The sequence below is a fragment of the Condylura cristata genome, unplaced genomic scaffold (assembly GCF_000260355.1).
Source record: "Condylura cristata isolate star-nosed mole 26May11 unplaced genomic scaffold, ConCri1.0 scaffold00001, whole genome shotgun sequence".
Classification (NCBI taxonomy): domain Eukaryota; kingdom Metazoa; phylum Chordata; class Mammalia; order Eulipotyphla; family Talpidae; genus Condylura; species Condylura cristata.
Window position 1 is genome coordinate 7,343,596 of NW_004567102.1, and position 26,951 is coordinate 7,370,546.

Genomic DNA, 26,951 nt, shown 5'->3' on the forward strand with positions numbered 1-26,951 from the left:
TCAATTAAATGGAAGTCTGAAGGTTTGGTTTGATTTGTTATGAAAAGGGAAAGCTGGTGTTTGTTACAGAAAGAAAGTGGCTTTATTTTTTCACAAAATCAAAGCACAATGTTCCCCAGAGTAGAGGCAATGGCAGAACATGGGTTTGAAAGGGTGGAGAGGAAATTTTCCCCTAGCTCTCTAGGATCTTCTAAAACTGGTAGAATAATCAAACCCACATCAGATAGATCATTATGAGAAAAAAGAGAAAAATTAATTATACATGCATGGAGAACTTACATGGCTAGAATACTGAGAAGCGACATGGGGGTAAATTCCAGAGTAAATAAGAGAGATGGACAGTTTCTATCTTTTAACTAAAGAATGGCACAGGGTCTGGGGCCTCAAGGAGAGAGGAAGGGACTCACATGAAGAAGAAAGGGTGACTCATAAAAGACAGATGTTCTATGATTACATTTGTCTGACCACATAAATAGGTGTCTTTGATAAAAAGTTTTTTTTGTTTTGTTTTTGTTTTTGTTTTTTAGATAGCCCTAATTCAGGGTCAGACCCTCAATCTTTTTTTTTTTTTTTTGAATAATAGAACACATTTATTCCTTTTAAAATTTATTGATCATACAGAACTGGGGTACAGGCCAAAGGTACAGGAATGGTGAAAGGATTCACCAGAGCCACAGGCAGCCACAGGCAGAGACAGAGCGGGGAGCAGAACAGGCAGATTGACAAAGTGCACTGCTGAGGGGAGCAGTGGGTGATCCAAGAGAGTCTGCTGCATGATGTGGATCATCTTTGGGGCAGCAGGGATCAAACTCACACAAGCTGCCTTGGCCAGCTTTGCAGTGCTGCACTTTAACCCACCGTGCCACCAGGGAGGGCCCCAAACCTCAATCTTTATCCATCTGGGTAGTTAAGGGTAATGATCACAATGTCTCTTGAAGCCTCCAGGGCCTCAATTGACATTTGTTTGAAATATTCCACATGCCAAGGTGATATGTCTTGGAAAGCCTGTTCTGAACACCTTGGGAAGCCTATCTGGACATTTCAGGGAAACCTATCCTTTTACTTCAACTCAGGTTGTGGCTGGGGACACAGAGAAGCTAAGCTGCCTGTATTTCCCGAGTCAGATATCCCCCGCCCTCACCCCAGAAAAGCTACTTCCAATCTGCTTCCTTCTTGGATTTCAACCTGTCTTACCCCTTAATTTCTCCATATAGTCCATTGACAATTGGCCTGTGCTTTCACCAGGAAGAATAAACACCTCACAATTTATAAATCAGTCCGTCAATAATTGCCTGCAGAAGAAACAATATAAGCAAAGACTTGGGGTGCGGAGGATGGAGTGGGAAGGAGCCCATCAATACAAGGGTGATGCTTAAAGAAACAGACACTTGCTAACGTCCTCCCCAAGGCCCAGTGCGCCAAAGGGGCCACCTGTCTTCAACCATTAACTCCTGTGTCACACTTAAAACAAACGATTTTCTCCCTACTGAGCACCCCATGTGCCCGACATTCTCAATCACTCCACGAATCCCACTCAGGGCTGCCATGATTGAGTCTCTCAGCTTGCAAAGTGGCAGCACCAGGATTCAGCTTGTTCTGACCACAGGCTCCCAGTGCCACCTTGGTTTCCTTGTGGATAGTGGCTGGAAAGCATATTTGACTACTACTCTAGGAAGAAACAGGTCTGACAACTTTCTTGTCCCTCTGCCCCCTGGGATGCTGCTCATTGCCCCAGAAGCTGTGAGATTCTGTACGTTGGTGCCCTTGCCCTCTGGCTTCCGGTCTGGCTCCACCAATGGGAAGCTCCATCCAGCAGAACTTGGGGGAAGAGAGAAGCTTCTCCGCCAGCTTCCTGCCCACTTGGTCTCAGCAGATTAGCTATCCCTCAGCTAGAGTCACCTTTCCTATATGACTATATGACTTGTTGTGTTCTGGAAAGAACTTCCTCCCATGGTACTTTTGTCTAAGGGGTACCCTGGATCCAGTTTGGATGGCTTGGTAAATAGAATGATCTGAGCAGGCTTTCGCTGTTTAACTTAAATGTGTCTTCTGAGTCCTCTTGGGACTGGCTTAGTGGCTCAGTACATGCACACACCCCTGAAACAAAAGCTTTAAGAATATTTACTCTTCTTCCACAGCCTACCTTGCCTCACCAAACAATTAGCAATTTTTTCATAACCCCTGTTTAAAAAACCCCATTTTAGACCCTAGCCATCGTGAGGTCTAGTGTGATCAGATAGGCCAACTCTGTCTCTTCAGAAAAAGAAACTAAGATTAAGAAAAGAAGCACTAGTTCAAGGACAGTGTGCTCCAGGTAAAGTCTAGATCAAAAGCCAGACCAACAAGCCTTGATCTTGCTCATCACTCAAAGCAACAGGCCCACTCCCCTTCTGGGGGGCCACTGACTTCCTCAGGTCTACTTCTTGCCCAAGAGCTGGCTGAAAGACAGTGTCATTCTTACTAATCATTTCTGGTCTTCTCTACGTGCTAATACATTCTCTCCTGCTCATAGATGGTAGTGCCAGTGTTTACAGAAGGCTGGGGGGGAGGAGATGATGGAGTCAGAACAGGAAGGGGCCTGAGCAATCATTCAGTCCAGGCCTCTCATTTTACAGGTGAGAAAGCATGTCGGCAGAAATATGACATGCCACTAAATCAGCAAGGACCTGAGTCACAACACAGCGACAGAGGTGAATATTGGAGTGTGGGTCTGGGACATGTGCAACCATGCAGCACCCCAAAAAATCAGGAGATTCAGTGTCATAGCTCCACTTCCCCTCCCAGGAGAATTGCATTCATGAGGAACAGTGGAAGGAGGGAGATCCAAGAATTCCCTTGATCAAAAGGGGCTGGTTCCCACCCCAGAGTCAGCACTGATGATGGGTCAGGATGGGACAGGGTAGGATGGGGTGAAGATAAGGACCCCAAATGGGATAATGTCTCATATTCTCAGTGGCTTAGTCTCCTCTTAGAGCTCCTATACTCATGGTCTCCAAAGTGGGTACACTTTCACCCTAGGATTAGCAGGGGGAGAGAAAATTAAAATTTCCATTTGTATATTTGTCTTTAATGAATGTGTCCTATTAATTAGTACCTTGGCTCTCACATTTTCCACTTACTTTGGAGGTAAGAGTTAAGAGGTATTTATGCACAGGATACAAATCCAAAATGGTGCTAGGCCACTACTGGGGGAACCAAGCACTCTCAGAGTGTTGTCTGTGTCAGAATCTCCTTGGGAGTTTGATTCAAGGACTCCAAGCTCAAACCTCCTGGAGCACAGTGTCTGGGAGCAGGGCTAGCAATCTGTAGGTGACACAGAGCCAACAAGATAAGACTGCTCTGCTCCCACTAACACTCACTAACAATCTCTGAGCTTGGCCTGTAAATGCTGTGGTGGCATCTGCTTAGCTCACTGTCCCTCCTCTTTCATCCTCAGAGCTGGGTCTTCCAGAGGGATGGTTCTGCCAGTCATGTCTACCACACCACGTGCCTGGCCAGGCAGGAGTATTGGCCTCCCACCCTGTGGGACCTAGACCCTGACATGGAAGCTTCAGCTGCCTCAAAGAGGGGGCATCTTCTTTTAATTGATACCTTTTACATCACTGTGTATTCCCCATAAAATTCCCACTACCAGCATCTTCTTTATGGTTTCCTAGAGCCACTCCGTGGCTGGCCTACTCTGGACCTACCTGCTGTGGGAGCCAGACCAGACTGTGACCTTAGAACCAGGATGGGCAAGGGAATTGGAAAGATGACTGAGAGGCCCCAAACTGTCTAGGGTTAGAACAACAGCCAGAGGGTGGCAGGTACAAATGAAGGGCTCAGAGCAGGAAAGAGAGAAGAGGGGAAGAGAGGAAGGAGAAAGTCTGATAGAAAAGAAGCAGATGGGAGGGAGTAAGACAGGCAAAAATTGAAAAAGAAGATTAGATGAGAAGCCACCATGCTGGAGAGACAGGAAAACAATGAGGAGGGGGCAGAGGCTTGTAGCAGGCCTGCCCCAGGCAGAGCCTTCTCTGGCTAACTTGGGGGGAAGTGTTCTTTCTTTCCCGCCCCAACACTCCTTAGTTGTATGTTTCTTTACACTGGCCCTACATGGCTGGATTCAGAAAAGGAAGGCTGTACACATTCTCATACTCAGGGGTTCTGGAACTTTTCCTGTCACAGGCTAAAGGACTTTCTATTGTCAATGCTTTTCCATTGGCCACTAGAGCCCATTTACATTCATGTTTTAGTATTGGAGCCATAAACCAGCAAATTACCTGTTGGGTTGTTTCAGCCAGGATGCTTAACTGCTGATGACATTCTCCCTGCCCACCACCCCCTAGTGGTAACACAAGGATTGGAACTCTCCAGGGTGATTGCTATTATTGCATCATCAGGAGTTTATCTTGGTAGTGTATGGGCTTTACTGATTTTAACACCAAGCCCTGGAGCCTGTGCCATGGGGGAAGATGTTTAGTCTGATGAGAGGGATGGGTGAGCCTTCTGTCTTTTCCCATAGTTCAGGCTGGAGCTTATTTAATAGGCAAAAGTAAAAAGTGCAAGAGGGACATTTGAGGGTTTAATTGGCCATAGATTTTCCTGACAATAATTTGCAAGATCAGGAACCTCTTCAAGGTCAGGTGTTGGAGCATGGCGGTGTGTGGAAAAGGACTCAGGAAATTCTGGGTGACTGGTTTTTTAAATGAGTTTGCTGACTTCTATACGGATCAGCTGATGAATGTTTCCTGTTTAACTGATGGTTCTTGCCCAATTGACCTGGCTCCTAGCCTGGGCCAGTCTTGGATGGATGAAAGCAAAGATGGAGGACTTAACTGGGTTCTGGACACCTGGGCAAGAACTCCACCCCAAGGTCAATCACTCACTGAACCTCACCACAGTGAGGCTGCTGAGAGACAGAACAGACCACCTCCATAGGAACCTGGGTGGGCAGGGGCACAGTCCCTCCTTGGACAGGTCCAGCTGGAATCCAGCTTCACCTACAACCTACTCCCAGACTAAAGCAGAAATAGTGATTCCCCAGATTTGACCCAAAGCTGATTTTATAGCTTGAACAAGGGCCCTCCCGGGAGCCATTTTCTTTTCTTAGAGGAAGACATTGAAGTTACAATGGCACCCAAAACTCTAGACCCCTTTTGACCTGAAGGTCCTTCATTTCTGCCCTTTTTATATTCAGCATTGCCATGAGACAACACCATCCCCCATACCCACATGAAGAGCAACATCCTGAGACTAGGGAAACAGATACCACTCTGGAGAGATGGGAAGAAAACAGTTTTCTCCCATGGTTTAGCACAGGACTTGACACTCAGCAAATGCTCAACAAATGTTGGGATGAGTGAGGGAGTGAATGAACAAATGAAATCAGTGACTTGCCCATGGACACACATGGTGGTGGGAGATCCCAGACACCCAGGACTAACTCTGACCTCAGTGCTCCTGATGTTTTCCACCAAAGGGTAGAGGAGCGGGGTTAACTACGCAGACATCTGTCCCAGACTTCTGGACTTCGGTCCTGCTAATTTTTGAACTTTGAGGTAGCCTCTTGAAAGTTCCCTTCAAAAGGAAATTTGCTCTTGGGTGGCAAGGAGGGCAGTTAGTTCACAGCCTCCAGCAATAACAGCTTCAGAGTTCAGCTTGTTGAGTGAAGACAAATTTCAATAATAGAGACTAGTTATTAGATAATAAAGTGAGGGTTCATTTCATGCCCAGGAAGTAGTCTGACAGATTTTACTCTTTAAGAGATAATCCAACAATCACACATTTAAGTTTAGTTTATGTAGATAGGAACAGTGAGTCACTGATGTCAAAAAAATGTAATTATTCTTGATGGGAATGAGGCAGGTAAGTGTGGGGTTTCTACTTTTCAACAAGCTTAGATCTTTTGATTTCCGAAGTTATGTTGACCTTCCGAAGTTATCTTGACCTAACAGAATGTTAATGCAATCTTTGAATGGAGGAAAGAAAATACTGTGTTTTAATCACTCCCCTGATTTCTAAAGACTGCACTATGGAGATTCAAATTCTAGGTAGCCATGATTTAAGTCATCTTTATCTGGCTCCTTAGTCTATAGTGGGAGGTCAAAGGTAGATTTATCTGCACGTAGCAGATTCCAATATGGCTGCTTCACACAACAGTAAGATGAAGGAGAAATGGGATAAAGCCTTGGGAAAGAGGAATGACCTGGTTGGTGAGTCCTTGACCTACTTACTTAGGAAGGCAGGACATATGCCCAAAACAGAAAAATGGAAAGAAAGAAAAAAGAGTTCATTCACATAGGAGTTAAGAAAAGGAAGTTGGGGAAAAGGATAAATTATTGGTTAGGCAAGGGAAATGGATAAATTACTGGCCAGATGTTGTCTGTCTTACCCTAGATTGTATCCACTGGAGACTAGGGTTCAAGCTGAAGCCTCCTATGACAAATGACAGTTATCTGAGATGCAAAATCAAATGGAGCTCTACTGTGCGAAGTGGGGTCATCCACCCAGCAGAGACCAGAGGATAAATAGGGCTGGATCTCACATGTCACGGAGAGCAGTTGGCCCCTGAGGCCCTGGAGTACCTGTCTGCTTTGTCTTTTAAAGTTCACGTGGTGGCTCTGCTCCACCCCTAGCTCCTAGCAGGCCCCATTCTGGTTAGCCAGGGGAGGGAATCTAGAAGGTGAGGACCCCCAAACTCTGAAGCTTTCCAACCCAGAGCACCACCCTCAGAGTGGGTGTCAGCCACATGGGAGCGTGAGGTATACGCCAGGGTCATGTGACCGAAGGGGCTGCTGCCCACCCTGGGAGCAGAGAGACTGGTGGTCCAATGGACAGGCATAGGTAGCAGATTTGATACTGAGCAGCTGTCAGTGGGCGAGGAAGCCCCAGAGCCAGGCTGTCATAGCAAGGGGCATAAACCTGTGTGGACCCTTCAGACTGACTGCAAGGCTGCTCCTCTAACAAGCCAGTTTTGGTTTAAAGGCCTATGAGGATAGCTTTGATCTCTTGCTTGGTAGATCAGGGAGAGTGTTTCTGTGTTTGTAATTTGTTCATACCTTAGCTCTTGAGCCCAGGCAGTTACATCCTAACCAGTCCCAGCCTATGACCAAGCATGGGGGTAGGGAGTGCAATGGAGTGGCCATTGTATAGTCTGTTCTAGAGCTCCCCACTGGGCTGGCTGAGACTGCCATGGTGTGGGTGGTTTTTAGTTCTCCTTGCCTCTTCTCCTGCCCCAGATTCAGGTCTCCATTTGCTCTGAAAAACTTCCTTGCCCAATCCCACCCCTCAACACACATACCTTTTATATTTTTTTATAGGCGTTATTTTCAACAAACCCCAATAAATCTGAGTTCTACTGCCCAGTTGATGCAAGCTGTGTGTCCTGGCACGAGTTATTTAAACTCTCCAGCCTTCATTTCACATTTATAAATTGTGATTTATGGCTGTACCCACCTCACAAGATGTTTGTGTAGAGTAACTGAATCCATGGAGAGGGCTAGAACACCATCTGGCACAGAGAAGCACCTGATACTTGTTAGCCAGCATTATCTCTGGGAATCCTGCAGTAGCTGTGGATTTCTGTGATAGTAACACACAAAACTATAGTCTTTCAACTAATCCACGCATGCTGCTAGATACAGCTGATGGTCATAACAAATGCCAATTCTGCTACACCTTCCTGGCCAGCTCTAGGACATCTAGCACAGAGCAGAAGGATAGAGGCCAGGACTGAGCAGAAACTGTTCCATCTCTCTCCTGGAGTGTTAGGTCTGTAAAATCAGGAATGTCCTCCACCTGCCAGCCTGGAAGGCTCAGCCTGGATACCACCAGTCCCCCTCAAGGCCCAGTTTTTCTCTGGGAAGGCCGGGTGTAGGTGCTAGCTGTCCATGGGTCCTCTCTGAGATCCACTTTCCTCTCCTGGACACCTTGAGCACATCTGTACCATCATCCTCAATTTCTCTGCATGATCCTCACAGCTAAGACATTGCCTCACCATCACAAAAGGGCCAGAGAGTTTGAACCCCAGCGTGGCATGGTTGCAAGCCAGGGCCTCTGCCTGGGAGAAGGCATGAGGAGGCTGAGGTCTGTTTCTGCCTTGGGAAGGAAAGACCTGGGGTGAACAAGGTCTGATTTTTCCTTCTAGTTCTGACATTTATATCAGGGGTCTTCAAACTCTCTCTCTAAGGGTCTGTATTTTTCTCTAAGGGAAATATTTTATATTTGCATGTCATAAGGTCTCTGTTGCAACTACTGAACTCTGTCCCTGTAGCAGGAATGTCATGGATAATATGCAAAAAAAAAAAAAAAAAGTTTGTGACTATGTTCCAATAAAACCATCTACAAAAACATGTCCTTTGGTCCAAGTGCTATCACTTCCTCCCTACGGTAATGTGTAATAAATATGGTGACACTGTCTGTGGGCAACAGATTTTCACTGGGTGAGTGGAAACATTCTTTGGCTACTGTCCCAAAATGCTGCCAGTGACTCTCTAATCCATCAGCATCCAGGCTTGACTTTGAGTTATTCTGCTCCTTCCCTGTAGTAGCCTCGATGGTTTGGACACAGTGGACTTTAAGTTAGACCCTAAGGTGAGCGCTGAGTGGGTTGAGTGAGTCAAATATCCTATCAAATAGACTGTTAGATAACCTACTGTGGGGGAAGGAAGAGATGTCACAGATCATTTAGGTCAATGATCTGTGACATAGTTGCTGGGAGTTTCTGAAAAGATACTTCTACTTCTGCAAAAGCTACTCAGAGAGAAGCTGGATCTTCTCAGATCTGGCTATTGTTATGAAGAGAGAAAGAGGTGATGGCTAGGAGAGAAAACCAACCCAGGAGTAGAGCAGGGTGTAGGGGATCACAGATAAGAGTCCAGAACCTAGCTGGCATCAAACCATGGATCAAACCATGCCTGATGCCATTAGACTCTTTCTGAAGTGTTCAGTTAATTTGATTACTGTGACTAAGATACCTAAGACCAAGCTATTCTGGCATTAGTAATAAAGGTAACCCTAACTGGTGTACTTAGGGAACAGGAAGCTAGCTTTCACCTCTTTGACCCTGGACAGGCCACAAAAAAGACATCTCTGATAGGGTGATTTCAGGCATACGAATGGTAAGGAAATCTCAGGAAGAGATTAGATATTGGGAGATAGTGGATTCAGCAGATGTTACTAATTACAAATCCTAGGGCTGGATATTTAGGCCCCCATCTTAGCCTGTGAGAGATGGAGAGAGACCAGGCTTACAATGGTCGGATTTCCACCAGATGGGATACAAATCAACCCCTCACCTGGTCCCTGGGGCAAGAAGAGAAGGGAGCCAGTTCTCCCTAAAACCCAGCATCTACCCCTAAAAGAGGTAGCCAAGGCCACCCTGCAGCCGGAATATAAATGAGGGTTGGGTACGCTGTTGACATCCAGGTTAAGTAAAATTTAAATACATCAATTCCAAGGCCATGCTCAGGACCTAGGGCTCCTCTACTTTCCCCTCTCTGCACTCCCAACTCAAAGACCCAGCTCCTCCACCCTAATGTTTATCTCCATCTCCCCAAATGTTCTACAAATTGCCCTGCAGCAGCCTTTGACAGGTCCCGCTGAGTTAACTGCAGCCGGCTGCTGAAGCCTAGAACACGAATGTCTCAATCAAAAGGAGAAAGCAAGGCAGCCAATTAGGCCCTGCATTATTTGACTAAGTGTGCCAGATTAATCGCAATTATTAATTACAGGGTACGGAGGGCAGAAATGTAATTATAGACAGCCTCTCTTTGCGGGAGCTGGCTGTGGGCAATGAAAATCGAGACTTGATCAGAGATAACGAAGTTCATCTTTCAGTCCTGGGTTGGGTGAGGGTTCATGCTTTTGAGAGGGGAAGTGCGGAGTCAGTGGCTTTTGAGGAGAGGGTGTTGAACCAACCCAGGGGTAACAGCTGGCCTGTTCCAGAGGCTCTTCTCATTCTGACAGGGGTTCTGTGTGGTGAAGATTCTGGTCGGGATGAGGCAGGGCTGTGTAGCTCTGCCCTGATGCACCAGCTACATCTGGACCAGTCACCTCACCTGTACTTTGTCCCTAGAATGTTAAGCAATAAATGGACCCTCCCTGATGGCACAGCCGCTTGAAGCACAGCTCTATAAAGCTAAAGCCTCTTCAAGTATGAGTTTGATCCCTGCCCACCCGGAGGTGACCCACATGGCGAGGCAGACCTCTCTTGACCCGCCTGCTGCTCCCTCAGCAGTGTACTTCCTCAGTCAGCCTGTTCTGCTCCCCACTCTGTCTCTGGTGAATCCTCTCACCACCTTTAGCCTGTACCCCAGTTCTGTATGCACAAATAAATAAATCTTTAAAAAAAAATAAGTAACACACAGCACCTGACCTACAGTAAGATAAATAATTGTTAAAACATGGTGCCTCCCTGGTGACACAAGGTGTTAAGTCTCAGCATTATGAAGCTATCCACAGCCACTGAAGAACAAGTTCAATCCTGACCAGGGAGGTGATGCACATGCAGCAGACCTCTTCTGTCTCGCGTGCTGCTTCTCTCAGCCAGTGTATTTCATTTGATCTACGTCTTCTCCTCCCGACTCTGACTCCAGTGAATTCTCTCACACCTAACCCCCCCATCTCTGGCCTGCACTCCAGCTCTTGTATACATAAGTAACTAAATATTTTTAAAAATAATTGCTACAGTATTCATTATCTGTCAATCCTGCAAACTATATACCATTATTCCCATTTTACAGATAGAGAAATTGAAGACAAGAGAGGTTAAATAACTTGTCAGATTTCAACAGTGCATCACAGTGACTTCCTTTTGTTGAAGATGCACGAGGTCATCTGCCTTAGCTCGTGGTGCCGTAGAGGTAGGAAAAGTCAGTGGCCAAGGCTCCTGGGATTTCTGCCAGGTCTAGGAGACCCAAGGTGGGTGTCTGCAGGGTTCTCAGACACCCTGTTTATAGAATTTGGGGTCAGGGAGGTTTTGTTCTCACTGCCATCTTGGCTAGGATGGTGCTAAGGAACAGGAAGTGAGTGAGAGGCTGAGCTCCTGGGACCAGGCCAGGCTGGCAGCAGCACTCAGAGTGTAATGCACAGGCACTGCTCTGGGGCCGTAGCAGCAGACAAGGCCCTGCAGGGCTCTTCCTCCATTGCTGCTTGTGACCTCAGGGGAAGGTGAGGACAGGATGCTCAGTGCAGATGTTCAGAATCCTGGTTCACAGAGAAGCCACAGAGAGCTCAGGAAGTCCCCATGGGAGGGGAGTCAGAGCTTCACAGTGGTCAGGAGGCCCTGGCTATGCCACAGTGCCCATCTACACTGCTGTCACCTCACCCTGTGCTACTGAGTCCAGACACACAGGCTTCTCTGGACTCTTTCCCACCTCAGGGATTTTATACTTGCACTGAGTTCTGGAACACTGGACTGTTCTTCACCCAAACATCCTACAGTTGACTCCCTCTTAGGTTTTGGTGGGTCTCACTAAAAGTTCCTGTACAGAGAGGCCTTCTTGAAACATGTTGGCCAAACACTCCCTACCTACTTCAAAATTCTGCTCCCATTGTTTCTTAGCTTCTTAGCAACTCACTGCTTAAAAATTGCTTCTTGTTTATAAATATGATATTCTGAGTGTCCAGTACATAACAGGGGCTCAGTAATAACGAATAAATGAGTGAATGATAGACACTCAGTTTCTGACTATGGGAACTGCCAGTGTAAGGAAAAATATGCAGCCTTGGGGTTTACAGAGCTCGAGTTGGATGGGGGAAACACAGTCCCGCCTCAGGGAGCCCCAGTTTGAGGGAAGACACAGCCCTGCCTCAGGGAGCCCCACTCGTAGTAGGGAGACATGACCCTGCCTCTGAGATCACCATCTGAGGGGAGACAATTTTTTTTCCCTTAAGGCAGCACATTATCAGTAAATGCAAAAGGAATACATCTACCCTAATGAAAGTGTGGCCTAAAGGCCATAGGTTTATAGTACTCAGTCATGGAAGACTTCCCATGGGAAACTACCTCTGAAAATTTGTGCATCTCCGACCCATCAAAGGCGTCTCTTCTTATGAACCAATTCTGGTCCTCTATAGACAGAGTCAAGCAAAGTGGTTATATGCAAAGTGGGTACTGAGTATGAATAGTGATAAACCCCACAAATCTTGCTCCATGGGTCCAGACTCACCACTCACCACTCCTTTGAGCTGTAAAAAGACTTATGTGCCTCTTGATGGGAAATCAGTTGGCCAAAGGCCACTTTTTCCCTCTGCTAGAAACCCTCCCCTGTTTTGCACCCTCCCCTGTCCTTTCTTCTATCCTTTCTATCTGTAACACCCACAGCATCCAGAGCCACTACAGCTTATGAGTGAGTTGCCATTTGTGAGCGACACCTATTTGGAGTTGTGCAGTGTACAACCTGTGCAGCTGTATGCAACAGCCTTGATAAACTCCCAGAGGAGCCTGACTGAAAGGGACCTCAGAAAACCTAGAGTGTATTTGCTCAATATATGAGCAAACTGTGGCTCCTGGGGGGAGATACCACTTTTCCAATGTCATCGGTTAAAGAAATGACTGGAAAGTGCTCCTGGCTCCCCAAGCAGCAACAAGTTGTACATACTGTATCTTCCCCTCCTCTACAGCCTTGTCAAAGTGTCTAACTTCCCTGCCTTTGAGCATGGTCTGACTCTCTGCTCTGGTTTTGCGCTCAAGTTCAGACTCAGCATATCCCATATCATGCTTTGGAATCTGCCTAAGTAAGGCCCAACACCAGCTGCACAGTCAATCATTGGTGCACACCATAGAGAGGCCCCCCTGGAGCCAGAGTTACTTGTCAGATAAGAGCTAATAATGGGGTGAATGCAATGATGGGGAGGTGGGGAAGGCCCCTCCCCACTTGCTGGCAGAGTGAAACCACAGATGTCACACACACGTGAACAGAGACAGCAGCTTGGCCTGCACCACGACATGACCTTGGCGCTTCACCCAGACTTTCTGGGCTGCAGATTTCTCAGCTATGGACAGAGGTAAAAATAACCCTCATCCCTTCTGCAGCCCTCATCCCAGTGTGGAGAGGATTATATAAGGTCGTTTATATAAAGAGTGAGCTTGGCACAGGCCAGGGCCCACAGCATGGCTGCACTGTCCGCTCTGAAGCACTCCCTTTTCCCCAAAGCCCTCAACCTGTGCTCTGTGTGTGCCCACGGTTCTTCCTGTGGAAGCCGTTTAAAGGCAAGAACTGTTACTGGGAAGAGATAAAAATCCCTGGCACAGCTCAGCCATTACCAAGGATGTTTAGCCAGCCCGTGTTCACAGGCAGGAGGACACGCATGAAGGCGTTTTATCTTCCTCCCACAAAGGGAGAGCGGCACCTCGTGCCAAGCTGAGATGAAGGCTTGATTTTTTTTAAGAAGACATTTAGGATTCTATTGATGCTTTGCTAACTCCCAGTCAAATCACGACATCAAGGAAAGAAAACTCCATTTTCTGCTAAGATGTTGAAATGGCCTTTTCCAATTAGGCAACCGGCTCAGGAGGGGGACTCAGGCGGGCAATAGGAGCTGTGTCTGCTTTTCTGTGTGTGCTGGGGTCGGTGAGTCCCTCCTGCAGGCCCTGAGTGAGGGGTTAGATTCCCAGTGATTTCCTGCCCTCTGGGTCCCTCAGGCTGCATTCCCAGATGTCCCCAGGAAGGGTGTGAGACCCACTCACTACTAGTCAGTCATATTTTGCATATGTCGGTTGGAATGATGATCTATTTTTATTAAGCAAAGAGTAGGACTCTTACAAAATTGCCCCACAAGGGGCCTCCCTAATGGCACAAGGGATCAAGTCTCAGCACTATGAAGCAATCCCCAGCACTGCAGCACTCCCTGGGCCTGGCCAGAGAGATACCCACATGGCACAGCAGACCTCTCCTGTCTTGCCTACTACTCCCCTCAGCAGTGTATTTCAGTCAATGTGCCTGTTCTGTTCCCCACTCTGTCTCTGATGAATCCCCTCACCTCCGCACCTTTGGCCTACATCCCAGTTCTTGTGTGAATAAATAAGTGAATCTTAAAAACATGACCTCCAAGATGTGATTGCAAGCAAACATCTCCACCGACTGGGAACCCTTTGCTCCCGCTCCCTATAGCTTCTGTCTGCTAAGAGAGCATAGATTATCTTTCAAGACTCAGCTAGAGGGTGATAATAAAGCAGAAACAACAAGCACTTGTCAGGCGGTGATGCCAGGATTTGTGACTAACTGCTTTCCAGCTATTAACTCATTTCATCTTTATGTAACTGGTGGCTTAAGAAATGACTGCAAATTCCTTCCACTCCTCCCATTGGAGAGTTGGGGTCTCAGTCCTCTCACCTCGAATGTGGGCAGGTTCTGGGCCTGCTCTGGCCAGAAGGTGGTGAAGGTGTGTGGACTTCTAGACCTGGTGTTCATACACCGGCAGCATCCACTCCCATCTATGCAACTTCTGTCGACCGACAAATTCTGGATGGAAAGGAAAAGCTATGCAAAATCAGAATTTCCTTTGCTAACTTATGTTACGACCTCCCTTTTTTGTATAATCATAATATCAAAAATATTCTGAGCAGCCATAAGTTTCAACTGGATTGCCTTAGTTTCATAAATTGGCTACCTGGCCAAGGCAAATTACAAACCACCCCAGAGCAGGAAATTCCTCTGTGTCCGGAGACAAAAGGTAAGCTCCAGGAGAGATAAGACCCCCAGAGCATCAAGACCAAGGGAGGCTTCCTTGGTCTTTTGAAACAAAAAGCAAACTTCTTATAAAACTCCCAGGGCATAAGGAATCATGGACAACTTAACATTATTGACACAGGTTTTGCTTAATGCATAACTATGTGACTTCCTCTTAATTTACCCTTTTCTTAAACAATCTCTTAATTTACTCTCTGCTAGTCTTGATAAACCTTTTCCTAAAACAAACACTAGCTACGCTCTGCTAGTCTTAAGTTAGCTATTAGCTTCTCTTTAGACGATCACTGATGACTCTGCTAACACAATTTATTCCTTCCCTAGGACCCCTAAATCCTTTGCTAACAGCTCATCTTTCCCCAGACCCCTTACCCTTTGAAGTCATGATTAAACATCTGTATACATGAAGTTGTCACAAATATGTATAGTCTGGTATGTCATAAAGTATCAGGAAGTTCTTCTCTTCCTTTAGAACTTTCATGCTGATTTCTTATTAACTTACCTGATGCATTATTGTAACTAACTACTTGCTACACAGTATAAATAAAGACCTGCTGAGAAAATGAGCAGGAAGATTTGCACCCAACTCTGACTCCCATGTCTTCCTCAGGCCCACTCCCTTTTTCTTCTTTTTGGAATCTCCGCAGGCAGAAGCTGCTCCCACCTAATAAGGCCCTGCCCTCTGACAGACTGTGGCTGGGACCAGTATCCGACAGGGCATGCTCTGTTTGGGAGCCTTGGGCTGTCTGTAAGAAGATCCAGGAGCCCCTAGTGCCACAATGGAGCCACATCTGGAGTTCTCTCATGGCATTGCCCACTGGACCTAGACTTTCAGCCATCTGGCTGGTATCTCAGGCTGATATGTGAAGAAAGCCCTCCAGACCCTTCAGGCCAGCTAAATAGCCATCAAGTGAACTCATGTGGGACAAGAGGAACAAAAGCACCAAGCAGCCAAGTCATGCCTCAGTAACTTACCCACCCACTCACGAGATATAACACAATGAATGGAGTGTTTCACTATGCAGCAATTGCTGAACACAGGTGGGCATTTGGGATACCTATGACAGAAGAGAAGACTGAGACACAGTAAGGTAGGATGTTTGCTCAATTCATACAGTCAGGATTCCAAACCTAGCCTGTCCCCAAAGCACATATTCTCTTCTTTTTTCTGAACCCTGCACTGATTATTCTTTGAGCTGTTGGAAAAGCTCTTTAAAATTATGATTGGCAAATGTTCTCTCCTACCAGAAGGTGATTGGAAGGAAGGTAGAAGTTCCTGTTCAAAGTTATAGTCCCATTCCTAGCGCAGAGAAAGAGGACTCAATGCTTGCTGAGAGTGGTAGGGTGGGCAAAAGGATGTCTGGCTGGATGACAGCAGATGGACAGATAAGTGGGTGTGGATGGGGTAGGTCCTGCAGAATATGGAGGAGCTAGAACTGTTTGGGGCAACCGCTTCTTAGAGGCACCATGACAGAATCAGCATGAAGGTTGCATAGAGTCCTGCGTTGAGGGGAGCCACACACAATAGAGGGGGAAGCCAAGGGCCTCTTTACTAATTAGGTGGTTCTTTCCCAGAATCCTTTCTTCCCCATAGAGATCACTCTTTGAAGGTTAGAACTGATTTTGAAAAACACTTCTATTTTAGTATTATATATTGTCTCTAATCTCTGTTTCAGCACAATCTCAGTAAGGAACCAAAACAGAGTCATTAAGAAACAGACATGTTAAGAATCTGGAGTATCTTATCACTCTTTGAACACTAATTTTATCTCTGAATGCCCAGGTAAAAAGAAAATGCACTGTAGTTCAGAATTCTAATTTGGAGGAGGTTGGTATTCATGGAACTGGTCACCGTAATCACTGTAAGTGTAAGAGGATCACTCTGGCCTCAGGAAGGCAGTCCTTCTATGCTCAGCCTCCAGACCCAAGAATCCTATCTGGTCACCTCAGGGTCACTTTGGATGAGGTGGTGCTTCTACCTGTCAATTACTCTGCTGTCTCAAACTGGCACTGACTTGAGTTCCTCCACTCCGCACACATGAATCCTCATCATGTTCAGGAGTATTTTTTCCTGCAAGAATGGTCACTTTTAACTTCAATGGACACTTCCATTGGGGCATTCATGTTTTCTGTAACCCATCACACAGCACCACATGTAACATATGATGCAGTCTCTTCCATGCTTATTACTGGGTTGAATTGTTCATGGTAACAGATAAAAATATCTGAAGAGGGGCCTCCCTGGTGGCGCAATGGGTTAAAGCACTGCACTATCAAGCTCTCAGAAGCCACTGCAGCATGAGTTTGATCCCCGGCCCGGGAGCTGACACACATGGTGCAGCAGACCTCTTCTGTCTCACCCACTGCTCCCCTCAGCAGTATATTTCAGTGTTCTGCCTGTTCTGCTCCCCACTCTTATCTCTGGTGAATCCTCTCATCTCCCACATCACTGACCCCAGTTCCGTAAGCATAAGTAAATAAATCTTTAAAAAAATATATATATATGAAGAAGAAATTTCTTGTAAAGTGGGTGGTCTACTCACAGAGTACAGAAAGAACAATTTGTCTTTCCAAGAGGGATTTGACTGGTCGTTCTTATAAAGGCTGTTGGATTACATGCCAGTACACCCAGAGACCTTTACTGCTGTGGTAACCCCACAAGGGTAGGCAGGACAGCAGGTCCCTGGCTGCTAGAGAGAGTGACAGAAACAGCCATGAACAGCGGGCTGCCACCCACTTCTACCATTGGTCCTTGATCAAGACAGATCGTTAACAGAAAATGCTTAGTCCCAGGCCAGATTCAGTTTTCCAGTTTTCTACACACTGCCACTTCTCACCGTTCTGTCTCTTCTGTTTCTGCATCTCTCTGTGTCTCTCTTTCTCCTCCCATTACCTGTGTCCAAGAAACTAATTTTCTTTACTATCACCCTGAGTAAAATGTAAAGCACTGAGCAAAGAAACTATCAGACATAGACAAAACTGAATATGAGTTATTTCTGGAAAGCTGTCCTTCTGAAGGACCCAAAAGAAACTTCTCGAGGGCTGATGAAGATACAGAAGAAAGCAGCTAATTTTCCGAATATGGCCCTTTCCCTCACACCGTCTGGTCTCTGCACTTGCTTCTGCCTCCACAGGGAATATCCTCCTTTAACTTCAGTCTCTTCCTAGAAAAAAGCCCATCTATCCTTCACACCCACATAGTCCTGATTCCCCCATCCCAGCATAAATTCCCAGAGACAAGGGCCTACGCCCCTCAGATCAGATTGTGGCTTTGTGGTTTACACTGCAGACTTGGCAACTGGAGGCCTGGGCTCACTTAAGTCTGTCACTAACAAGAAGTGCAACTTCAAAAAATTTACTAAATCTCTCTGTGCTTAGAGCCCCCTTTCATGACTACCTGACACAGCTGCTGTGAGAATTTTAAAAGCAATGAACGCTCATTGCTGCCATATCGCTTCCAGTCCTGCAAGCACAGGGCTGGGCACACAGAGGCCATTAGACTGGCTCCTGGATGCAAATGTGAGAGAAGATTTGGCAGCAGTGTGCAGGGAAGGGCATCCAGAGTGGCAGTAATGCAGTAGTGGCAGCTCCAGGAGAAATATAGGAGCCAGAGAGGAGGTGGGGCTGGAAGTCCTGCCCAGCACACCCTGACTGTCTCTACTGTCTCTACCAGGCCCTGAGATTTTTCTCAGCAACAGCTTCTTCCTCCTCTCTCTCCTCATCTCCTCCTCCTCCCCTGCCTGCACTCCTTCCTTCTCCTCCTTCTCCTGACTTAAAGACTGAGTCATGGCTTCAAAGGGATCTCCTGCCTCAGATCCTGGCCTGGAAAATGTTAAGTCAGTTCTCTGCAAAAGCAGAGGAACAATCAAGGAATAATACTGATTGCTAGTGTTTGCCAATTTCATTGGTATAAACATTCCCACCATGACTGATTTCAAGCTACCAACATGACTCATGAATGCAGAATTGAGAAGAGAAATACAGTAGTTCTTTATTGTATAATAGTTCTGCCCTCTGTCTATAATAATGTAATAACCTGAGGGTAAAATGGAGCCTAAAAATTAAGAAGTGATGGGTTTGGAATACGTAGTGCTTTTTTTTGATATGTTATTTAATCATGAGTTTATACAATAAAAGTTTAGCTAGTGACTGTATTTAACAAGTCACTGGAGAAATTGCTGATACTTTGATAACAGGCTCTCCCCTCATTAGGAAGCTTGCTATGCTGTGCATCACACCTCCACCTCAGGGCCTTTGCACTTGCTGTTCTCTGCCTGATGCGCTCTTTCCCCTAATAACCAAGCAATTCCCGTTGCTTTTCATGATCAAGTATCTTGCTGTCACTAATATTAGACCATTTCCTGCCATTCTACATATAATATCAGCACCCCTTTTCTCAGCTCTTCCTAGCCCCCAATGCTGCTTTAACTCTTCTATAGGGATTTCTGTTGACTATGCCCCAGTCCCTGAACAGTGTCTCACATATAAGAGATGCTAAACAGAGGTGTGTAGAAGGACTAAGTCTACATAGTCATGAGCTCATCATAGTCGTGAGCTTTGGCAGGAAGGCAAGCCCAACTCCCTCTTCACAAAGACTCCCTTCCCCACCACAGGGCGAGTGCTTCTCCTACAGCACAGCCAGCCTGCAGACCTGCCAGGCTAGCACTCAGCCCTCTGAAGTCCCTACCAGGGCTCTGCCCTCCATGCTGTGATGCATCTCCTAAGATATATGGTGAATTCCACTGGGCGACACAGCGTGGGGGCCCAGGGCTTGCAGGAACACACATGGCCTCGCTCAAGCCCCTGGGGTAGCCCAGGAATACATTAGCTGCTCAACAACCATGTTTCTAAGTTGAATTGAAGTCAGGGTAGTTTTCATTTTCCCCAACATCCACTTTTAGTCCTCCCAATCCCCTCTCTTGCTGCCCCACACCCACCTTCCACACCACAACTTCTCAGCTGCTGGGAAGCTACTAGGAACAAGCTTTGCTGCCAAGGCATGGCTAACAACAGTTTTTCAGGTCATCTGCAGTTTCAAGCATCCTCAGCTCAGCATATTATCTGCTCAATAAATAAATGAGTGCATAAATAAGCAAATGTGTGTGTGTGTGTGTGTGTGTGTGTGTGTGTGTGAGAGAGAGAGAGAGAGAGTATAGGTGAAAAGATGGAACTAATGCTGCATGATGGTGGGATCTCAGACACCCTGTGAGAAGGAGAAAGAAAGAGGGTCTTCTGGAATCACAGTCCTGGGGGACTCAGGAGTGAAAGCCAGGAACCCCTTGGCCTGTCATGACCTTGGGAAAATGGGCCCCAGGATTTAGCAAGGTATCTAAAGCTGAGCAGAGGGAGAGCTCAATTTTCAGAAGGTTGGTTGGCCCAAGCCTCTGCTCTCAGCTCCTTGATATTCTTAGAGGCCAGCTCTTTCTAGCCCGGCAGGAGGGAAGGAATGAAAGAGGGGGAGTCAGTAAGGAGGGGGCGGGGAACCAGACTCCAGGGTCACCTTCAAGAAAATGAGATGTCAGCTGGCGGGAATGAATTAATAAAAGGAAGTGGACCCTGTCGACCCAGCCTCATTCTTGGCAAATCTTGGGTTTCAGGAGCTTCTCCATAGCCTCTGCTTCTCCTCACAGGAGACCAGGAGTGGGGAAGTGGATGTGTGTGTACGCCGTGAGGTGGGGGGCTTCATTATCGCACTCCCGGCTTCTGAGTATTACTTGCTTATAAAGGGTAAATACTGACTGCTTTCTGGATATCTTTTCCCAGAGAGGTCTAAAGGCAAATTAGGGGCCACCCAGGCCTCCTGGAGGCCTTGGGAACTTTAGGACCAGGAGCTGAGGACCCTCAAGTCTTTCCTACCTCTTCCAAGACTAAGATCACATTCTGTGACTATTAAGAAATAAAAGCTCTAAGCCAGTGGTATATTACTTTGAAAGGGGGGATGTCAGTCCCACCTGGATTGGTGACTATACCTGGCTGAGCCCTGCCTGCAACTCTGACTCAGAGGCTTGAGCATGAGGCTGGTGATGTGCTTGTATATCACATCCCCAGACATGCTGCAGCAGTTCCTGGGCCCCTTAGAATCTCTGCTCCCAGCTGGCTCCACGCACCAGAATCTCCAGGGGAGGAACCTGGAAGCACTCAGAGGACTGAGTGCTAGTCTGACAGGTCTTCAGGCTCACTGTAATCCAGAAGAAGCATGGAGTAGTTCCACACCCCACTCACACTGTGGTGGGGAAAGGGTTTTTGTGAAAGGGGTGTCAGTCCTGCTCTGCCGCAAAGAGCAGATGACCTCAGCATTTGCTTCTTACACCTACCTCAGGGCCTTTGCACTTGCTGTTCCCTCTGCCTGGTATGCTCTTTCCCCATTTAACTGTGCATTTCTCTCCCCTATTCATGATCAAGTATCATGCACCAGAATGTCCAGAGGAAAAATCTGGTATCCTGGTTTGCCCAGTAGATTCTTAGCATCAAGACCATATAGGACCACCAGCAAGGGAAGCACCTGGGACCCTGGCTAGAATGCAGATTCCAGGCCCTGCCTCCTTTCTGAGGACTCCATCTCAGGGGCTGGAGCTCAGGAATCAGCACTGAACCAGATCTCTGGGTGATTCTGAACTAAGTACAGTTTGAAGGGCATGGCTCTGGGTAGCCTCTTATGGAGGAAGGAATGGGCAACCAGAGAGGTACACTTGCTTGGCAAAGCTCTTGCCACTACTTAGTGACCAACAGAAGCCCAAACATTGCTTTTTTTCTGATAAGAGAAGAGCAATTGAGGTTAGGGCAATTTGCATTGCTCTGGGCATCTCAAACATCCCAGGTGGGCTGACCAGGGCCCTCCAAAGCCTAAGCCCTGAGCTCTCTCCACATGCAGTAGCCATGGGACACCAGACCCCCCCCCCCATCATGTCTCTTCCTTTATATTATGGTTTCTGTGTACCTTGCACAACCGTAGGCCTCAGCCAGGAATTCCCTCTCCTCTTCCTCCTTCTTTCACATGTTAGCTCTCACTCTTCCTCTGGAAAGCTCCAGGAACCCCTAATAAACAGATATACTCTTCTCTGCTCCTGTGCTGACCTTGCAGCCCACTACTGCTCTCAGTGCGTGACAAGAACCCACTCACTAAATGATCACAGCCATGCTCTCCTTCCCGTTGGTATGACCCTGGGGACAGGTGAGGAGAGTTCCAGTGGTGTCTTCTTGCACAGATGAGTTGGAGTTCTGAAAAAAGCAAATGCATCTGGACAGCCTTTTCCATAAGCAAGAAGAAGAAACAGATTGTCAGGAGTTTGGGTGTACACTGTGAGATGTAATTGCTACCCTGTCCCTCTCCCCCAGAGAAACTTCAGCCATTACAGCCATCCTCAAATAATGCTTAATTTAATGTAGTTCCTCTTAACATTGCTGGAAAAAAAAAGAAAAAAACAAAAACAAAAAACAAGAGTCCAGGCTACACTGAATGAAAGGATGTTATTGAAATACTTGATTTCATCATAGATCATTTTGCCGAAAGTCACAGTTTCAAGAACCTACCCATAAAGTTAAGTGAGGACTTGCTGTGATTTCAAAAGTGCTGGGCTCAGATTTGTCTGTATCTTTGTTGGGCTGCTGAAATTCAGTGGGGTCCTGCTTAACAAATCACCTTAAGCTTGATTGCTTAAAACAATAAATATGCTCTTTTATGGTTCTCTTAAGGGCAGAAGCTTGGATGTAGCTTAGCTGGGTGGTCCCTGCATGGGGTTTCTCATGAGGCCATAGTCAAGATGTCGTCAGGACTGCAGGAAGCCAGAGGCACACAGTGGCCTCACACAGCTGCCCAGTCCGTGGACCTTAACCATTTTAGTGACCTTCAGTCACAGTGAGTGGGACATAGATGTGTTGCTTGGAAACTAGGAGACATTTAACGCCTAGTTAAGCTCAACTGGACCAACAACCCACCTTTCCCTAATGCCACTCTGAGAAGGGACAGGAGACACCAGCCACTGCCCTGGGCATCTCAGGTTGCCCAGTGCTGCTTCTGGGCAAGGAGTTATCTTAGACACATGGAGCAGCTTCCCTATCTGGAGCCTCTGACCAAGAGTGTCTTTCCAGCCCTGGACACACCCCTGGTGCCCAGTGTCCTGTGTGTTTGCCTCTACCGGGTCAGGTTTCTATTGCAGAAGGCCTGAATGGGCAGCTGCTTCCACTTGGGGTTTGCTTCCAGGTCTGGATGCATCTAAAGGGAGACTTTTATCCCATTGTAACACAGCAGACGCAGGTCCAGAGAGGCGGGGGGTGGGGATAGATTCCCCCTTACATAACCACAGTATAAATATTAAGCAAACCTGCTCTTTTCCCCAGCGTCTTTATATGCCCATTTCAGCAACCAGGACTTTGCTTACTCTGTGCCCCCATCTCCCACTGGAACCTCCTTCCTTCTCTCCACTGCACGAGGCCCTCCTCCGTGGGAGGCAGAGCGGTGCAGTAGAGCAGACAAAGATCGTCCGATCAGCTCTTTCACCCCAATGTCTTATTTCAAGACTTAAAGGAAGAACCCGAAGAAGAGTGCCTTTAGTGAAGGGTAAAGCACCATAGCCAGAAATTTCAATAATAAATATCAAGCAGTCTAATTCAAAAATGGGCAAAGGTCCTAAAGAGACATTTCTTGAAGAAAGATATATAATTGTTAAGACACACATGGAAAGATGTTTGACATCACTAATCATCAGGGGATGGCAAATCCAAATCACAATGAGTTACCAGTTCATAACCATTAAGATGGCTCATATCAAAAACATGGGAAATAAAGATATTTTGGAGCATGTGGAGAGAAGAGAGCGCACTTGTGCAGTGCTGGTTGGGAAGCGAATTGGTGTCCTGTGGAAAACAGTGTGACACTTCCTTCAAATGTTCAACTTAGGATCACTCTATGATGCAACCACTCTGCTTTGTGTAGAATTGAAAACAGGGACTCAAAAGATATTTGTACAACTTTGTTTCTAACAACACTATTGGCAATTTTCAAAACGGGGCTCAGCCTAACGTCTACTGATGGGTAACAGGATAAACGAAATGCATTTGTGTGTGTGTGTGTGTGTGTGTGTGTAATAGAATATTACATCAGAGAAGCAATATGCTTCAGCATGGATGAACCTTGAGGACGTTATGTTAAGTGAAATAAAGCATTCACAAAAGGAAAATAAGAAATCAATATTGTTCCCTCCATTCTCCTGAGTGCAGCTAACATCTAGCTCTCCCGGAACATATTGTTCTCTTCACACTTATGAACACTTTTAGCAGTTGCGTCCAAACATACAACCCCGTAAGTTCACAGGACTCACCCGAGTCTTTACAGAGCCCTTGTGGTGCTGGGTATCAGGGTACAATAAGCTTCTGGAGTTACATATCCCACCCACTTGTGCGGGTCTCCCGAGGCCTGAGAGAGGGTTGCTTTGCATTTTTATTCTGCTATCTGTGATCCTGTTGAGCCCTGTTTAGTTGGGTCTGTGAAGTTTCCTGACCACGCCCCAGGTCCTAATCCATTACTAATGTTCATCACAGAACTGCCCTTGGGATCTCCTGAGTCCAGACTTGGCAGTCCTCAGGCAAAGTGCCTGAGAATTTACATCTGTGGCCCTCAGCTGTCCTTAGTCAATGACTGGCCAGCAGCACAGGGCTCTGAAAGCTGAGCCCCAGCCCTTAGAGACCCTTGGGGGTGAAAATGACACTCCACAGCTCCCCAAGGGAGCAGACTGAGACTGGGAAGATGTCAGTAGCATCTTCCTTGTCCTGCTCCCTCCCCCCACCCACACACACTCTATTTCAGTTTTCTAAGTAAACTCTTTGCTCATGAATCTCGCTTCAGGTTTTGGGGAACCTGCCTAAGATATCCCCAGGCAGTTTCCATCAGAATGAGCAAAGTGGGATCGATGTGCTACATGGACCGAGGCTCTGCAGAGAGGAAAGGAGGCCAAGAAAACCACAGTTCTTCCTCTTTTGGCTGCTCCCTGATCACCACTAACACCACTATTGGGGAGAAAAAAAGTGATTAATTTTCAGTTTACCTTTTCTTTAACATAACAAACTTCCGCTTTGTGAGGCTTAATTGGAGCTATTCTTGGATGTGACAAAAAGTTAGTGGGAGATGAAAGGGGTATATCAAGAAAAAAAAAACATTCCAAGTGAATAATTTAGGATCACATCCATAATTAATGGCATTTGGCAGGCTTCCCCTGGAAGCCTAATCATAGCACGGAATGTGCTAATTAGAGCAGTTTGGTGCAAATCAGCCCGTGCAGGTGTGGAGAAGCCGCCTCTGTTCTTTTCAGCACCGGTGGTGGCGGCTGCCCAGGATCCTCAGGTTGAGTGGGGCTTGAATAAATGACGGAGCCCCACTTTCAAGCACCCTCTGATGTGAAATGAGGGAGACATGTTTGGTGTGTATTTGACGGTGGCGTGCACAGGGGTGGAGGTGGGGACACACTTGAGGTGAGATTTCCACAGCGTTGAGGAAGAAGAAAGCATCTGTCAGGGACAGAGCTGGGGGGGAACTGACGCCCACCCTGGTGCCCCCCCCCACACACAGAGGGATACGCAGGATGATTTGTGGCTCAGTCCAGTGCACCTAGGAAACCTCCCCAAAGCACCTGAAAAAGGGGAGCACTTGCATGTTTTTGGTCTACTCTTCTATGTCTGTTCTTCCACTGCGGGAAACTCAGGCCATGCACACAACCTGTGGGCTCGCTGATATCCTGATATCCGCCTTCTGGCCCAAAAGCTCATCACAGGGGAGCAGAAGAGACTGGAGGGAGCAGGGGAGGAAAGAGGGAGCTCAGCCTACTCACTTTCCCATCTCCCTCCCTCTTCCTTGCTGTGGTCTCCCTGTCCCCTAGAGCTCAGCTTCCAGTTCTTGTCCAGGCAGCCTCTGCTCACAGCTTCTCTTGACTCAGGCAACCGGGGCTGCACGTGGGGAGCATAATATTCCCATCCTTACAAGTCTGGGCCACAGCACACCCCATGTGGTTTCACTGTCTTCTCACAGCCTTGTAAATAGTCCTTTTCTTAAACTCGCCTTACATCCTAATTTGAGGGTGACATTACTTACACCTCCGTCAGGGCCCTGATGGAGACAGTTAAATAAAAAAGTGGTTTCACAAGAATGGCATCATTTTAAATGCCACTTTCAGCTCTCTTTCTTAAAAGTCAACATTTTGGAAAATATGCTTTTCCTTTGAATAGGAAATACTCCTAAAAAGAATTACTTATCTCCTTCTCTGCCATCTTACAGGGGAGGAACTAACCGTGACTTACGAGCTGTTTCTGATAACGTGGCATCAACATCCCTTATTGCACTGTGCTGTGCATTGCAGATTTTGGGGGTCATTCTGAACTGAATTGTCGAACCCTCCAAAGTAAACACCTTTGAAGGCAGGGCCTTTAACAAGGTTAAGTGAGGTCTGAAGACCCTAATTCAGTTGGACTGGCTCCTTCAAAGAGAAGGAAGAGGCACAAGCACTTTCTTCTCTCTACACCATGGACACACAGAGGAGGCCATGTGAGGACACATGAGTGAGGGTCACCTGTATGCTGCGAGCTCTCACCGGGAACCAACCTACTAGTCCCCTCACTATGGGTTTCTAGCTGCTGGAACTATGAGAAAATAAATGTCTGTTTGAGCCACCCCGTCGATGATATTGTGTTGTGGCAGCCTAAGCACAGACCTCTATGGAGACTCTAGATACAGGAATGTTTTCCCTTGCCCTGAGAGATCACAAATGCCAGTGCCTGCCCCATCTGGCTTTGTAGCAGTGGCTCTGAATTGTGAGCCGTGGGCAGGACTGGCTTTGCCATGGCCCAGCTTACACCAGTCACAGGAAAGAAGCTCACCGCTTGCTGGGCCATGGGACATGGCTTGTTGGGGCCCCTCTCAGTCACAGGGATGGAAGTGGGTCCCAGAGCAGAGCAGGCAGCCTGCAGGACAGACAGCACTGAGCTCCAACTGCCTGGCCTGGTGTGAGCCAGAGAGGAAGGCCTTTGTTTTGGATATTGGGTCCCATGGGTACTCTGGAGTGAGACAGCTGGCCACGTGTGGCCTTAGAAACCCTATTTTCCAGTCTCCCCTTTGTTATTAAACCTCAGTGTTTTTGTACCTTGAGCCTGACTGGAGTCTTGCAATTGTGAGCGCACAGATGGGAACCCACCTGCCCCCCCAATTTGGTGCTGTTTCAGTTTCACCATTTCTTTGGCTTCGCTCTGCCAGCCTCCATTACCTCTTTCTGCCAACAGAGTTACTACCCTTAGCAGAGG